This window comes from Vicia villosa, linkage group LG2 (assembly GCF_029867415.1).
Source record: "Vicia villosa cultivar HV-30 ecotype Madison, WI linkage group LG2, Vvil1.0, whole genome shotgun sequence".
NCBI lineage: Eukaryota > Viridiplantae > Streptophyta > Magnoliopsida > Fabales > Fabaceae > Vicia > Vicia villosa.
Window position 1 is genome coordinate 161,193,306 of NC_081181.1, and position 6,078 is coordinate 161,199,383.

Consider the following 6,078-nt stretch of genomic DNA (forward strand, 5'->3'; position numbering starts at 1 on the left):
GTTATGTTGTCTGGTCCAACCACCTTACTACTACTCATTCTTTTCTATGTTTCCTCTACCTCGTGTTTATGAATCAGATGATAGTAATTATTATTTTGATTCTCTTTTTTAATGCTGAGTCTACTAGAGTCTAGTAAGATATCATATCCTTCATTAAATAAGTTGTAGAAATAAGTCTTCCATCTATCTTTTATATCTTTTTCCTAAACTAAAGCTTTGTCTTCTTCATCCTTAACACACTTTACTTGTTCCAAATATCTAGTCTTTATTTCTCTTCCCTTAGGAAGCATACATATATATATATATATATATATATATATATATATATATATATATATATATATATATATATATATATATATATATATATATATATATATATATATATATATATATTCTCCCTCCTTGATTCTCTAGGATTGGTATAACCCTTCAAAATCTTGGGTTCTAGCTTCACTCACCGCCTTCTTGGCCTCACTCTTAGCTTTCTTGTACTTTTTCTAAGTTTCATAATTTTACACTTATACCACTCTTTAAAACAGTCCTTTGTTACTTTAACCTTACTCTGGAAACTTTTATTCCACCACCATGATTCTTTACCCTTAGGTCCAAAATCTCTTGTTTCACACAACGTTTTTTATCCACTTTTCTAATCTCTTGGGCCATCGTTTTCCATACATATCATTTGCACTTCCTTATGGTTATCCAAACCCTCCTTCCAAGATCTTGTGTTAGAAAATTCCTTGCTTTTCACCCTTCAAATTCCACCACCTAATCTGTGGCGCTACCATATGATTTCTTATCTTTTCTCCCCCTTTAATTCTTACATCCATAACCAAAACTCTATGTTGGGTAGTCAAGCTCTCTCTCAGAGTAACTTTTATTCCAAGAAAATATTTCTATCATAATTCTTGATAAGAAATAAATCTATTTGAGAACATTTTACCACACTTTTATTTGCGCTAAGATGTTCATCTCTTTTCCTAAACCATATATTAACTACAATAAGATCCAAAGCTGAAGAAAATTTCAAGATGGACCTACCATCCGTATTCACCTCCCCTAGGCTAAACCCCCCCATTGACATTCTCAAATCCTCTTGGTGTTGGTTGTGGTAAAGCAACAAGTAAAAGATTTAGAAGTATTACGGGTTTTATCATCTCCACGAGGATTAATGCGCTATCGATGTCATTCAATAGTCTCTACGTTTCTAAGCTTGGTTTTGAATGGTTTAAAATCGTAAAGTGTAGAAAGTATAACATATTAACAAGTAAATAATGCATTCTTTAGAGAGGAGAGAACTCACTGGGATTGGATTTTATCCACCCATGAACTACCTAAATTTACCGATAAGTTGTGCTCAACCTAAAACACTCATCAATATCATTATGTATCCCTCACATCAGTGCTCATGTCTGCAGCACCGACGAGAGTTCTACCGTATTGTCTCATCAGTGATATCTCACATAACTAAACAACACAGAGAATTAAGAATCGATATCCACAGCGAACATTAGATTTAAATTCATGTCTAGTGTTTAGAACCTAATAGATGTTTATCTTAGATCCAGATTTGAAGAGTGTATGTCTATAGCAACTCAAATCCAAACATAAAGCAAATAAACAAGGATAACATCGATATAGATTTGTAAAATAGATTTTATACAACACCGTGATCAATACATATACATAAAATCAAATTAAACTTACAAAAACAAACCCCAACAATAGAGAACACAAAGAGAAGAATTGAGATGAATCGATAACTCTCGTGGTGTCAAGATGATTGTTATCAATGTAACTCCGGATCATCAAAATGTAGCCTCTAATGTTGTTTTCTAACCCTCTCTACTCCAAAAATGGGTCTGATGGAGTTGGGAGTAAAAATCCCCAAAACCATAACCCTAAAATTTATGAAAGAATGAATAAATAGTGGGTCAAAAATTGCAGACCGCACTTAACCTGGAATAGTTTGCTAAGCGACCTTCCACTTGAAGTACCAAACCGTACTCGCACTAAAAACCCTCTGACCGAGCTTAGCGCGAAATTTCCTGTCCTGGTTTCCTCCAGCACGCTAGCATTGCGCTTAGCCCGCCATAGGACTCTTTATTTCCATCCAAAATTACATCTTGAAGCTTTATTTTTCCTATGATGCCCAATGCTTAAATCAATGCGATAAATACTATAAAATAAGATTAAAATGATTAATCTATACAATATTTATATGATATAAAGCTATTATTTACACTAAAGTTGAGGTTTTAACATGAATATACAATGAATTAAGTTAAAAGGCACTTGTTTTACTTTTATCATGAATATACAATGAATCGAGGTTCTGAGTACTTGTAGGAAAATTTGAATATTATTATCTATAAAATAAGAAAACACAAGTACTTGGAAAATTCCAATTTGCCCTTTGCTAAAAATCCTCCACATCCTCTTTTTGGGGTTAAAATGTGTCTAACATTTACTTTTTCTAACCATTTTCTGACTTGGTTCTAAGCTAACTACTACTTTGTTCATTTTGTTATCTTTCGCTACCTATTTATCCTTCATATGGTTCATAATACTTCAAATGCAATAAAATGTTAACTTTTTCACCTTCCCAATGCAATTTCTTGGAACAGATTTCTGAAAAAGCAATTGTCTAACATGTCTAATCATAATGCAGCATAGCTCCCAATGTTCCATAATGAATGTTGCCTCTTACTTCTAACCTCTCTCATTTCTCTCATCTTTTTCCATCAAATTGTTCGCCTCTCTCTTCTCTCAAACTAATCTTTCTATTGCATCTCTAACATTCATCTCTTTTATTTCTTCTTCATTTTCTCTCATTCTCATTTATTTATATGTCATTTCTTTATGTTCATCAATCTTTTACATAGTTATTTTTTTTCATTTTTTTTCAGGTTATAGATCTATATACCAAGACGCAAACTGACTTTAAACCATATAAAAAGTGTAAGTTTTAACTTTTTTAAAGTTGTAGATCTATACATATATGTGATCATCCTGGATATTATAGATCTTCTTTTGCTATTTTTGAACTTCATGACAAAACCCATATTTTTTCATCTTTTTAATATTTTTTCACTTATTTTGTTTTTACAGGTTGTAGATTTACATATAAGATGGAAAAAGTTATATAACATTGATAAAAGAAAAGAGTAAGTTTTTAATTTTTTTTTGTTTTTTTTAGGTTGTAGATCTAAACGAATATGTTACCATCTATGTATTTTCTGGATAATATATACTTTCTTGATTTTATTTTGTAGATTGAGGTTGAATGAATAAACTTTTGTTTGAATAATGGATGAGGGTAGTGAAGAAATCTGAGTTTTCGTTTGAATGGTGGATCTTGAAAAAGAATGATGATGGAAGTTTTGCATTTGAAGGGACAAATCAAATTTCTTTACTTTTCAAAGAGTTAGGTTGAACGGCTGATGAATAGATGAAAAAAAATAAGGGTTTTGTGTTAGAAATCTGGGTTTGGTATGAATAAATGAGAGTGTTGTAGATGAAATCTGGGAGTAGAGAGATAAAGAATTACAAGAAATAAGTAACATGTTGTTTTGTTATATGATAAGAGATAAGAAAATCTTGTGGAAGCAATAATGCTAAGACACGTGGGTGGGAAGAAAGAGAACATGTGGTGATAAAAAGAAAGAAATAATAATCAAAAAGATTTCTTTTGAGATAGAAAAAAGAATGAGATAGAAAAATTATGATTCTCATTAATTATTTAGGGATAAAAAAATAATGATTCTCAATTATTATTATTTTTAGGTGAAACAATCTTTTATTTATCTTAATATTCAATATATTTAATTTTTTAATAAATTTTTTATTAGAAATTGATTTAATTTTTTTTTTTAAAAAATATACTTTTAATTGTTAATATATCTTATTTTACTTTTAAGATAAATAAAAGATTGTTCTCTAATATATCTTATTTTAAAAAAAAATTAATTTAAACATTTTAATTTTTAAATAAAATAATGTTTAAGACTAACAATTTAATCAAATCTGTTAATTTTTGACTAATTTTATTTTAGTAACCCCAAAACATTTTTGTTTCGTCTATTGATTTTGTTAACTTTGTCTCTTTCAATTGTGTTCGGATTAGGTAGTTTTTGATTGAGTTTTTCTATTTTGACATTTACCAATAACATATAAATATGTTATAATTGTGATTTTAATGTCCAATCCTGATATTATTGTTTTCAATTTTAGGTTATAATTTAAGAATCACAATTAATCCAAATTTTATGCATATTTATAGAAGAAGGTGATTGAAAAAATCAATGATATGCCTCTGCGATCGGGAAGGGGCTATAACCACTTGATGTTAAAACTGACACCCGAACCGGACTAAATTGGGAGGGAGTATTTGAAGAAATTTGTGAAATATTGGTAAAAGAAAGTAGGAAAAAGAAGTAAACGAGAGATGAGAATTGTGAGAGAATTGACATGAAGAGATGTACAGAAAAAATGATAAAAGTATAGTTGTTTTGAAAAGACAAATATTTAGACTTCATAGACTTATAATCAATTAATTAAATTAAAATACTGCATATAAAAAAGACAAGTAAAAAAATTGATTGAAATTGATATGGGACATGTAAATCTAAAAATGAGTACATATTTTTAATGTTGTTATGTCACAACATATATTGCAATCAGTTTAAAATATATATAAATTATTATATTACTCATTTAATTTAATACATTATATTAAATAGTTTATAATTTAATAATTTATAAGTTAAATAATTATTTAGTTTATAATTTAATAATTTATAAGTTAAATAATTGTTTAGTTTATAATTTAATAATATTAAATTTAATAAAATTAAGTTAAATGAATTATAAGATGTAGACTTCCTTAGTATTTTTAAGATGTAGACTTAAGTAGACTTCCATATTTTTATTGCTTTTTTGTTTTAAAGATATATAAAACATCTTAAAGATAAGGTTCAGGATGAGAATTAACAAAAAAATTGAGAAAAGGAGATATGGAAAGATTTGCAAAGATATGCAATGAATGCAAAGAATGCAAACGTAAAAGAAAATTAGTGGACTATATAGGTAAAACTCTATATTCTATCATACAGGTGGTAATAAAAGAAAAAAAGATAGTCACAAATGTCATACATCATAAAAGAAAATGCAGAAAAAAATTATTTTGGTGCATATATAAAAAAAAAATATTTTTTAATCATCAACAATACCAGTTCTAAAAGAATTTCAAGGTGAAATAATAAAGTTTATTCTTTTATGAGAGATGAGAAGATGTTTATCATTTTTTAATATTATATTTTTTTAATCATTTTTTACTATTTTTTTAATCATTTTTTACTAATTATTTTTTTATATTATAAAAAATATCTACTTAATTTTTTACTTATCATATAGGCCGACGAAACGACGAAATATCAAGAGGTGCGGTTGCACTTCCTCCCATATATGTGGGTCTGCTCATCCGTGATAGAATCTAAATATGTGGTTGTTGGTTTGAGTACGATTATTTCTCTACCACATGTCTTCCACTTGGTTGATGCTTCGATAATTAAATTACTATGAATCCAAAAAATTAAAATTTATATACGGGAATAAATTTACTATTGATTCCAATAATTTTATAAAGAATGTCAAAACAAAAATAATATTTACATACGAGAAATAAATACAAGAAAACATATTTTTATATATAGAAAAATAATAATTATTGTTCAAAAAAAATGTCTTTTTAAAAATATTATGAATTACTCAAGGTGACCGACAAAAACCTAAATATTAGTGGTTTATAAAAAACTCCTATATTATATTAGAACACATTTAATATTTTAAATTTTAACTTATATATTAATCTTAGACTTCTTTTTTATCCTTTTTTTTATAATTTATTATAATTTTTCTATTATTTTAGAACTTCATATTCTTAGTGATAACATAAAACCCGGTCCACACCAGAACCCGTGCGGAGGTACGGGTTTCACACTAGTTTTTGATAAAAATGAAATACTTGTATTAGTTTTGTCTCTATTTGAGGGCGGACAGAGACCAATTCTAGCT

At 27.8% G+C, this 6,078-nt stretch overlaps 1 long non-coding RNA gene across 1 annotated transcript; it reads left to right on the forward strand.

Moving 5' to 3' along the window:
* Positions 1-2,511: 2,511 nt before the first annotated feature.
* On the forward strand, positions 2,512-3,451 carry LOC131647273 (uncharacterized). The gene is made up of 4 exons (XR_009297769.1): positions 2,512-2,754; positions 2,913-2,964; positions 3,115-3,170; positions 3,279-3,451. It is a non-coding gene; the product is annotated as an uncharacterized LOC131647273 (long non-coding RNA).
* The last annotated feature ends 2,627 nt before the right edge of the window (positions 3,452-6,078 follow it).